This window comes from Hevea brasiliensis, chromosome 3 (assembly GCF_030052815.1).
Source record: "Hevea brasiliensis isolate MT/VB/25A 57/8 chromosome 3, ASM3005281v1, whole genome shotgun sequence".
Taxonomy (NCBI): Eukaryota; Viridiplantae; Streptophyta; class Magnoliopsida; order Malpighiales; family Euphorbiaceae; genus Hevea; species Hevea brasiliensis.
The window spans coordinates 54,255,654-54,267,702 of NC_079495.1; positions in this window are offsets into that span (position 1 = coordinate 54,255,654).

Sequence of the window (12,049 nt, forward strand, 5' to 3'; positions counted from 1 at the left end):
TTTGGTCAATTTTTGGTGATATTTAGTTCGCAGTTTGGTACCCGAACATGTGCAAGCTATTTGACTTTGTTCTTACCATTTTTAGGCTTTGATGTCTTCATAAGAATTGTAGCTCTATGTCTTATTGCACTCTGGGCAAAATTTCATGTCATTCTGAGTTGTATAGACCAAGATATGGTCAATTTACTAAAGTTGGACAGATTGCACCTTTAGTGCAAAATTTGGTCAATTTTAGGTCACATTTAGTTCTGGCAGTTTTGGTACCCGAACTTTTGCAAGTTATTTGAGTTGGTTCTTGCCATTTTTAGGCTTTGGTGTCTTCATAAGAATTGTAGCTCTATGTCTTATTGCACTCTGGGCAAAATTTCAGGTCATTCTGAATTGTATAGACCAAGATATGGTCAATTTACTAAAGCTGGACAGATTGCACCTTTAGTGCAAAATTTAGTCAATTTTAGGTCATATTTATTTCTGGCCGTTCTGGTACCCGAACTTGTGCAAGCTATTTGACTTGGTTCTTGCCATTTTTGGCCTTTGGTGTCTTCATAAGAATTATAGCTCTATGTCTTATTGTACTATAGGCAAAATTTCAATTCATTCTGGGTTGTCTAGGCCAAGATATGGTTAATTTACTAAAGCCAGACAGATTGCATCTTTAGTGTAAAATTTGGTGAATTTTAGGTCACATTTTGTTCTGGCAGTTTTGGTACCCGAACTTATGCAAGCTATTTGACTTGGTTCTTGCCATTTTTGGGCTTTGGTGTCTGCATAAGAATTGTAGCTCTATGTCTTATTGCACTCTGGGCAAAATTTCAGGTCATTCTGAGTTCTATAGACCAAGTTATGATCAATTTACTATAGCTGGGCAGATTGCACCTTTAGTACAAAATTTGGTCAATTTTAGGTCACATTTAGTTCTGGCAGTTTTTGTATCCGAACTTGTGCAAGCTATTTGACTTGGTTCTTTCCATTTTTGGGCTTTGGTGTCTTCATTAGAATTGTAGCTTTATGTCTTATTACACTCTGGGCAAAATTTCAGGTCATTCTGAGTTGCATAGACCAAGATATGGCCAATTTACTAAAGCTGGACAGATTGCACCTTTAGTGCAAAATTTGGTCAATTTTAGGTCACATTTAGTTCTGGTAGTTTTGGTTCCCAAAATTGTGCAAGCTATTTGACTTGGTTCTTTCCTTTTTTGTGCTTTAGTTTCTTCATAAAAATTGTAGCTCTATGTCTTATTGCACTCTGAGCAAAATATCAGGTCATTCTGAGTTGAATAGACCAAGATATGATCAATTCACTAAAGCTAGACAGATTGCATCATTAATGCCAAATTTGGTCATTTTTAGGTGACATTTAGTTCTGGCAGTTTTGGTACTCGAACTTGTGCAAGCTATTTGACTTGGTTCTTGCCATTTTTGGCCTATGTTGTCTTCATAAGAATTGTAGCTCTATGTCTTATTGCACTCTGGGCAAATTTTGAGGTCATTCTGAGTTGTATAGACCAATATATGGTCAATTCACTAAAGCCAGACAGATTGCATCTTTAGTGCAAAATTTGATCAATTTTAGGTGATATTTAGTTCTGGCAGTTTTGGTACCCGAACTTGTGCAAGCTATTTGACTTGGTTCTTGCCATTTTTGGGCTTTGGTGTCTTCGTAATAATTATAGCTCTATGTCTTATTGCACTCTGGGAAAACTTTTAGGTCATTCTAAGTTGTATAGATCAAGACATGGTCAATTCACTAAAGCAAGACAGATTGCATTTTTAGTGTAAAATTTGATCAATTTTAAGTGATATTTAGTTCTGGTAGTTTTGGTACCCGAACATGTGCAAGCTATTTGTTTTGGTTCTTGCATTTTTGGGCTTTGGTGTCTTCATAAAAATTGTAGCTCTATGTCTTATTGCACTCTGGGCAAAATTTCAGGTCATTCTGAGTTGTATAGACTAAGATATGGTCAATTTACTAAAGCTGGACAGATTGCACCTTTAGTGCAAATTTTGTTCAATTTTAGGTCACATTTAGTTCTGGCAGTTTTGGTACCTGAACTTGTGCAAGCTATTTAACATTGTTCTTGCCATTTTGGGGCTTTAGTGTCTTCATAAGAATTCTAGCTCTACGTCTTATTGCACTCTGGGCAAAATTTCAGGTCATTTTGAGTTATATAGACCAAGATATTGTCAATTTACTGAAACTGGACAGATTGCACCTTTAGTGCAAAATTTAGTCAATGTTAAGTCATATTTAGTTCTGGCAGATTTGGTACCCGAACTTGTGCAAGCTATTTGACTTGGTTCTCGCCATTTTTGGGCTTTGGTGTCTTCATAAGAATTGTAGCTCTTTGTCTTATTGCACAATGGACAAAATTTCACTTCATTCTGAGTTGTATAGACCAAGATATGGTCAATTTACTAAAGCTAGACAGATTGCATCTTTATTGTAAAATTTGGTCAATTTTAGGTCAAATTTAGTTCTGCCAGTTTTGGTACCCGAACATGTGCAAGCTATTTGACTTTGTTCTTACCATTTTTAGGCTTTGATGTCTTCATAAGAATTGTAGCTCTATGTCTTATTGCACTCTGGGCAAAATTTCATGTCATTCTGAGCTGTATAGACCAAGATATGGTCAATTTACTAAAGTTGGACAGATTGCACCTTTAGTGCAAAATTTGGTCAATTTTAGGTCACATTTAGTTCTGGCAGTTTTGGTACCCAAAGTTTTGCAAGTTATTTGAGTTGGTTCTTGCCATTTTTAGGCTTTGGTGTCTTCATAAGAATTGTAGCTCTATGTCTTATTGCACTCTGGGCAAAATTTCAGGTCTTTCTTAATTGTATAGACCAAGATATGGTCAATTTACTAAAGCTGGACAGATTGCACCTTTAGTGCAAAATTTAGTCAATTTTAGGTCATATTTATTTCTGGCCGTTCTGGTACCCGAACTTGTGCAAGCTATTTGACTTGGTTCTTGCCATTTTTGGGCTTTGGTGTCTTCATAAGAATTATAGCTCTATGTCTTATTGTACTATGGGCAAAATTTCAATTCATTCTGGGTTGTCTAGGCCAAGATATGGTTAATTTACTAAAGCCAGACAGATTGCATCTTTAGTGTAAAATTTGGTGAATTTTAGGTCACATTTTGTTCTGGCAGTTTTGGTACCCGAACTTATGCAAGCTATTTGACTTGGTTCTTGCCATTTTTGGGCTTTGGTGTCTGCATAAGAATTGTAGCTCTATGTCTTATTGCACTCTGGGAAAAATTTGAGGTCATTATGAGTTGTATAGACTAAGATATGGTCAATTTACTAAAGCTAGACAGATTGCATCTTTAGTGTAAAATTTGGTCAATTTTAGGTCACATTTAGTTCTGGCAGTTTTGGTACCCAAACTTTTACAAGCTATTTTACTTGGTTCTTGCCATTTTTGGGCTTTGGTGTCTACATATGAATTTTAGCTCTATGACTTATTACACTATGGGCAAAATTTCAGGTCATTCTGAGTTGTATAGACCATGATATGGTCAATTTATTAAAGCTCGACAGATTGCATCTTTAGTACAAAATTTTGTCAATTTTAGGTCACATTTAGTTCTGGCAGTTTTTGTACCTGAAATTTTGCAAGCTATTTGACTTGGTTCTTGCCATATTTGGGCTTTTGTGTCTTCATAAGAATTTTAGCTCTATGTCTTATTGCACTCTGCGCAGAATTTGAGTCATTCGAGTTATATAGACCAAGATATGGCCAATTTACTAAAGCTGACAGATTGCACCTTTAGCGGAAAATTTGGTCAATTTTAAGTCACATTTAGTTCAGCGCTTTGGTACCCAAACTAGTGCAAGCTATTTGATTTGGTTCTTGCCATTTTTTGGCTTTGGTGTCTTCATATGAATTTTAGCTCTATGTCTTATTACACTATGGGCAAAATTTCAGGTCATTCTGAGTTGTATAGACCATGATATGGTCAATTTATTAAAGCTCAATAGATTGCATCTTTAGTACAAAATTTTGTCAATTTTAGGTCACATTTAGTTCTGGCAGTTTTTGTACCTGAAATTGTGCAATCTATTTGACTTGGTTCTTGCCATATTTGGGCTTTTGTGTCTCATAAGAATTTTAGCTCTATGTCTTATTGCACTCTGGGCAGAATTTCAGTCATTCTGAGTTATATAGACCAAGATATGGCCAATTTACTAAAGCTGGACAGATTGCACCTTTAGTGGAAAATTTGGTCAATTTTAGGTCACATTTAGTTCTGGTACTTTTGGTTCCCGTACTTGTCCAAGCTATTTGACTTGGTTCTTTCCATTTTTCTGCTTTGGTGTCTTCATCAGAATTGTAGCTCTATGTCTTGTTGCACTCTAGGGAAAATTTCATGTCATTCTGAGTTGTATAGACCAAGATATGGTCAATTCACTAAAGCTAGACAGATTGCATCTTTAGTGCAAAATTTGGTTAATTTTAGGTGACATTTAGCTCTGGCAGTTTTGGAACCCGAACATGTGTAAGTTATTAGACTTGGTTCTTGCCTTTTTTGGGCTTTGGTGTCCACATAAAAATTGTAGCTCTATGTCTTATTGCACTCTGGGCAAAATTTCAGGTCATTCTGAGTTCTATAGACCAAGTTATGATCAATTTACTATAGCTGGGCAGATTGCACCTTTAGTACAAAATTTGGTCAATTTTAGGTCACATTTAGTTCTGGCAGTTTTTGTATCCGAACTTGTGCAAGCTATTTGACTTGGTTCTTTCCATTTTTGGGCTTTCGTGTCCTCTTTAGAATTTTTTCTCTATATCTTATTGCACTTTGGGCAAAATTTCAGGTCATTCTGAGTTGTATAGACCAAGATATGGTCAATTTATTAAAGCTCGACAGATTGCATCTTTAGTGCAAAATTTGGTCAATTTTAGGTCACATTTAGTTTTGGCAGTTTTGGTACCTAAAATTGTGCAAGCTATTTGACTTGGTTCTTGCCATATTTGGGCCTTCGTGTCTTCATAAATTTTGCACTCTATGTCTTGTTGCACTCGGCAAAATTTCATAAGATATGGCCAATGCACTAAAGTCGATGATTGCACTTTAGTTAAAAATTTGGTCAATTTTAGGTCATATTTAGTTCTGGCAGTTTTTGTTCCAGAACTTGTGCAAGCTATTTGACTTAGTTCTTTCCATTTTTCTTTGGTGTCTTCATAAGAATTGTAACTCTATGCCTTATTGCACTGGGCAAAATTTCATGTCATTCTAAGTTGTATAGACCAAGATATGGTCAATTCACTAAAGCTAGACAGATTGCATCTTTAGTGCAAAATTTGGTTAATTTTAGGTGACATTTAGTTCTGGCAATTTTGGTACCCGAACGTGTGCAAGCTATTTGACTTGGTTCTTGCCATTTTTGGGCTTTGGTGTCCGCATAAAAATTATAGCTCTATGTCGTATTGCACTCTGGGCAACATTTCAGGTCATTTTGAGTTCTATAGACCAAGTTATGATCAATTTACTATAGCTGGGCAGATTGCACCTTTAGTACAAATTTTGGTCAATTTTAGGTCACATTTAGTTCGGCGCTTTTGTACCCGAACTTGTGCAAGCTATTTGACTTGGTTCTTTCCTTTTTTGGGCTTTGGTGTCTTCATAAGAATTGTAGCTCTATGTCTTATTGCACTCTGAGCAAAATTTCAGGTCATTCTGAGTTCCATAGACCAAGATATGTTCAATTTACTAAAGCTAGACAGATTGCACCTTTAGTACAAAATTTGGTCAATTTTAGGTCACATTTAGATCTGGCAGTTTTGGTTCCCGAAATTGTGCAAGCTATTTAACTTGGTTCTTTCCATTTTTGGGCTTTGGTGTCTGCATAAGAATTGTAGCTCTATGTCTTATTGCACTCTGGGCAAAATTTCAGGTCATTCTGAGTTTTATAGACCAAGATATGGTCAATTCACTAAAGCTGGACAGATTGCACCTTTAGCGCAAAATTTAGTCAATTTTAAGTCACATTTAGTTCTGGCAGTTTTGGTACCCGAATTTGTGCAAGCTATTTGACTTGGTTCTTTCTATTTTTGGGCTTTGGTGTCTTAATAAGAATTATAGCTCTATGTCCTATTGCACCTTAGGCAAAATTTTAGGTCATTCAGAGTTGTATGCATCAAGATATGGTCAATTCACTAAAGCTTAACAGATTGCATCATTAGTGCAAAATTTGGTCAATTTTAGGTGACATTTAGTTCAGTTTTGTTACCCGAAATTTTGCAAGCTATTTGACTTGGTTCTTTCCATTTCTAGGCTTTGGTGTCGTCATAAGAATTGTAGCTCTATGTCTTGTTGCACTCTGGGAAAAATTTCTGGTCATTCTGAGTCGTATGGACCAAGATATGGTCTATTTACTAAATCTGGACAGATTGCACCTTTAGTGCAAAATTTGGTCAATTTTAGGTCGCATTTAGTTCTGGCAGTTTTGGCACCCATATTGTGCAAGCTATTTGACTTGGTTCTTGCCATATTTAGGCTTTATTCTCCTCATAAGAATTGTAGCTCTATGTCTCATTGCACTCTGTGAAAAATTTCAGGTCATTCTGAGTTCTATAGACCAAGTTATGGTCAATTTACTATAGTTAGACAGATTGCACCTTTAGTGCAAAATTTGGTCAATTTTCGGTTACATTTAAATCTTGCAGTTTTTGTACCTGAACTTGTGCAAGCTATTTGACTTGCTTCTTTCCATTTTTCGGCTTTGGTGTCTTCATCAGAATTGTAGCTCTATGTCTTGTTGCACTCTAGGGAAAATTTCATGTCATTCTGAGTTGTATAGACCAAGATATGGTCAATTCACTAAAGCTAGACAGATTGCATCTTTAGTGCAAAATTTGGTTAATTTTAGGTGACATTTAGCTCTGGCAGTTTTGGTACCCGAACATGTGTAAGCTATTAGACTTGGTTTTTGCCTTTTTTGGGCTTTGGTGTCCACATTAAAATTGTAGCTCTATGTCTTATATGCACTCTGGGCAAAATTTCAGGTCATTCTGAGTTCTATAGACCAAGTTATGATCAATTTACTATAGTCAAGTGATTGCACCTTTAGTACAAAATTTGGTCAATTTTAGGTCACATTTAGTTCTGGCAGTTTTTGTACCCGAATTTGTGCAAGCTATTTGACTTGGTTCTTTCCATTTTTGGGCTTTCTTGTCCTCTTTAGAATTTTTGCTCTATATCTTATTGCACTTTGGGCAAAATTTCAGGTCATTCTGAGTTGTATAGACCAAGATATGGTCAATTTATTAAAGCTCGACAGATTGCATCTTTAGTGCAAAATTTGGTCAATTTTAGGTCACACTTAGTTCTTGCAGTTTTGGTACCTAAATTTGTGCAAGCGATTTGACTTGGTTCTTGCCATATTTGGGCTTTCGTGTCTTCATAAGAATTGTAACTCTATGTCTTATTGCACTCTGGGCAAAATTTCAGGTCATTCTGAGTTGTATAGACCAAGGTATGCCCAATGTACTAAAGCTGGACAGATTGCACTTTAGTGAAAAATTTGGTCAAATTTAGGTCACATTTAGTTCTGGTAGTTTTTGTTCCTGAACTTGTGCAAGCTATTTGACTTAGTTCTTTCCATTTTTCGGCTTTGGTGTCTTCATAAGAATTGTAACTCTACGCCTTATTGCACTCTGGGCAAAATTTCATGTCATTCTAAGTTGTATAGACCAAGATATGGTCAATTCACTAAAGCTAGACAGATTTCATCTTTAGTGCAAAATTTGGTTAATTTTAGGTGACATTTAGTTCTGGCAATTTTGGTGCCCGAATGTGTGCAAGCTATTTGACTTGGTTCCTGCCATTTTTGTGCTTTCGTGTCCTCTTTAGAATTTTTGCTCTATATCTTATTGCACTTTGGGCAAAACTTCAGGTCATTATGAGTTGTATAGACCAAGATATGGTCAATTTATTAAAGCTCGGCAGATTGCACCTTTAGTAAAAAATTTGGTCAATTTTAGGTCACATTTAGATCTGGCAGTTTTGGTTCTCGAAATTGTGCAAGCTATTTAACTTGGTTCTTTCCATTTTTGGGCTTTGGTGTCTGCATAAGAATTGTAGCTCTATGTCTTATTGCACTCTGGGCAAAATTTCAGGTCATTCTGAGTTTAATAGACCAAGATATGGTCAATTCACTAAAGCTGGACTGATTGCACCTTTAGCGCAAAATTTGGTCAATTTTAAGTCACATTTAGCTCTGGCAGTTTCGGTACCCGAATTTGTGCAAGCTATTTGACTTGGTTCTTTCTATTTTTGGGCTTTGGTATCTTAATAAGAATTATAGCTCTATGTCCTATTGCACCCTGGGCAAAATTTTAGGTCATTCAGAGTTGTACAGACCAACATATGGTCAATTCACTAAAGCTTGACAGATTGCATCATTAGTGCGAAATTTGGTCAATTTCAGGTGACATTTAGTTCTGGCAGTTTTGTTACCCGAAATTTTGCAAGCTATTTGACTTGGTTCTTTCCATTTCTAGGCTTTGGTGTCGTCATAAGAATTATAGCTCTATGTCTTGTTGCACTCTGGGAAAAATTTCAGGTCATTCTGAGTCGTATGGACCAAGATATGGTCAATTTACTAAATCTAGAGAGATTGCATCTTTAGTGCAAAATTTGGTCAATTTTAGGTCGCATTTAGTTCTGGCAGTTTTGGCACCCATACTTGGGAAGCTATTTGACTTGGTTCTTGCCATATTTAGGCTTTATTCTCTTCATAAAAATTGTAGGTCTATGTCTTATTGCACTCTGTGCAAAATTTCAGGTCATTCTGAGTTCTATAGACCAAGTTATGGTCAATTTACTATAGCTAGACAGATTGCGCCTTTAGTGCAAAATTTGGTCAATTTTTGGTTACATTTAAATCTGGCAGTTTTGGTACCCGAACTTGTGCAAGCTATTTGACTTGCTTCTTTACATTTTTCTATTTTGGTGTCTTCATAATAATTGTAGCTCTATGTCTTATTACTCTCTGGACAAAAATTCTGGTCATTCTGAGTTGTATAGACCAAGATATGGCCAATTCACTAAATCCAGACAGATTGCATTTTTAGTGTAAAATTTGATCAATTTTAGGTGATATTTAGTTCTGGTTGTTTTGGTACCCGAATATGTGCAAGCTATTTGACTTGGTTCTTGCCATTTTTGGGCTTTCGTGCGTTCACAAGAATTTTTGCTCCATATCTTATTGCACTCTGGGCAAAATTTCAGGTCATTCTGAGTTGTATAGACTATGTTATGGTCAATACACTAAAGCTGGACAGATTGCATCTTTAGTGCAAAATTTGGTCAATTTTAGGTCACATTTACTTCTGGCAGTTTTGGTACCCGAACTAGTGCAAGCTATTTGACTTGGTTCTTGCCATTTTTGGGCTTTGGTGTCTTCATATGAAATTTGGCTCTATGTCTTATTACACTATGGGCAAAATTTCAGGTCATTCTGAGTTGTATAGACCATGATATGGTCAATTTATTAAAGCTCGACAGATTGCATCTTTAGAACAAAATTTTGTCAATTTTAGGTCACATTTAGTTCTGGCAGTTTTTGTACCTGAAATTGTGCAAGCTATTTGACTTGGTTCTTGCCATATTTGGGCTTTTGTGTTTTCATAAGAATTTTAGCTCTATGTTTTATTGCAGTCTGGCAAGAAATTCAGGTCATTCTGAGTTATGTAGACCAAGATATGGCTAATTTACTAAAGCTAGACAGATTGCACCTTTAGTGCAAAATTTGGTCAATTTTAGGTCACATTTAGTTCTGGTACTTTTGGTTCCCATACTTGTGCAAGCTATTTGACTTGGTTCTTTCCATTTTTTGGCTTTGGTGTCTTCATGAGAATTGTAGCTCTATGTCTTATTGCACTATGAGCAAAATATCAGGTCATTCTGAGTTGAATAGACCAAGATATGATCAATTCACTAAAGCTAGACAGATTGCATCATTAATGCCAAATTTGGTCAATTTTAGGTGACATTTAGTTCTGGCAGTTTTGGTACTCGAACTTGTGCAAGCTATTTGACTTGGTTCTTGCCATATTTGGGCTTTTGTGTTTTCATAAGAATTTTAGCTCTATGTTTTATTGCAGTCTGGCAAGAAATTCAGGTCATTCTGAGTTATGTAGACCAAGATATGGCTAATTTACTAAAGCTAGACAGATTGCACCTTTAGTGGAAAATTTGGTCAATTTTATGTCACATTTAGTTCTGGTAGTTTTGGTTCCCAAAATTGTGCAAGCTATTTGACTTGGTTCTTTCCTTTTTTGTGCTTTGGTGTCTTCATAAAAATTGTAGCTCTATGTCTTTTTGCACTCTAAGCAAAATTTCATGTCATTCTGAGTTGTATAGACCAAGATATGGTCAATTCACTAAAGCTAGACAGATTGCATCTTTAGTGCAAAATTTGGTTAATTTTAGGTGACATTTAGCTTAGGCAGTTTTTGTACCCGAACATGTGCAAGCTATTTGACTTGGTTCTTGCCTTTTTTGGGCTTTGGTGTCCGCATAAAAATTGTAGCTCTATGTCTTATTGCACTCTGGGCAAAATTTCAGGTCATTCTGAGTTCTATAGACCAAGTTATGATCAATTTACTATAGCTGGGCAGATTGCACCTTTAGTACAAAATTTGGCAAATTTTAGGTCACATTTAGTTCTGGCAGTTTTTGTACCCGAACTTGTGCAAGCTATTTGACTTGGTTCTTTCCATTTTTGGGCTTCGGTGTCTTCATTAGAATTATAGCTTTATGTCTTATTAAACTCTGGGCAAAATTTCAGGTCATTCTGAGTTGCATAGACCAAGATATGTTCAATTTACTAAGGCAGGACAGATTGCACCTTTAGTGCAAAATTTGGTCAATTTTAGGTCACATTTAGTTCTGGTAGTTTTGGTTCCCAAAATTGTGCAAGCTATTTGACTTGGTTCTTTCATTTTTTGTGCTTTGGTGTCTTCATAAAAATTGTAGCTCTATGTCTTATTGCACTATGAGCAAAATATCAAGTCATTCTGAGTTGAATAGACCAAGATATGATCAATTCACTAAAGCTAGACAGATTGCATCATTAATGCCAAATTTGGTCAATTTTAGGTGACATTTAGTTCTGGCAGTTTTGGTACTCGAACTTGTGCAAGCTATTTGACTTGGTTCTTGCCATTTTTGGGCTATGGTGTTTTCATAAGAATTGTAGCTCTTTGTCTTATTGCACTCTGGGCAAATTTTGAGGTCATTCTGAGTTGTATAGACCAATATATGGTCAATTCACTAAAGCCAGACAGATTGCATCTTTAGTGCAAAATTTGATCAATTTTAGGTGATATTTAGTTCTAGCAGTTTTGATACCCGAACTTGTGCAAGCTATTTGACTTGGTTCTTGCCATTTTTGGGCTTTGATGTCTTCGTAATAATTATAGCTCTATGTCTTATTGCACTCTGGGCAAAATTTTATGTCATTCTAAGTTGTATAGATCAAGACATGGTCAATTCACTAAAGCCAGACAGATTGCATTTTTAGTGCAAAATTTGATCAATTTTAAGTGATATTTAGTTCTGGTAGTTTTGGCACCCGAACATGTGCAAGCTATTTGACTTGGTTCTTGCCATTTTTGGGTTTTGGAGTCTTCATAAAAATTGTAGCTCTATGTCTTATTGCACTCTGGGAAAAATTTCAGGTCATTCTGAGTAGTATAGACCAAGATATGGCCAATGTACTAAAGCTGGACAGATTGCACCTTTAGTGAAAAATTTTGTCAATTTTAGGTCACATTTAGTTCTGGCAGTTTTGGTTCCCGAACTTGTGCTAGCTGTTTGACTTAGTTCTTTCCATTTTTCGGCCTTGGTGTCTTCATAAGAATTGTAACTCTATGCTTTATTGCACTCTGGGCAAAATTTCATGTCATTCTGAGTTGTATAGACCAAGATATGGTCAATTCACTAAAGCTAGACAGATTACATCTTTAGTGCAAAATTTGGTTAATTTTAGGTGACATTTAGTTTTGGCAATTTTGGTACCCGAACTTGTGCAAGC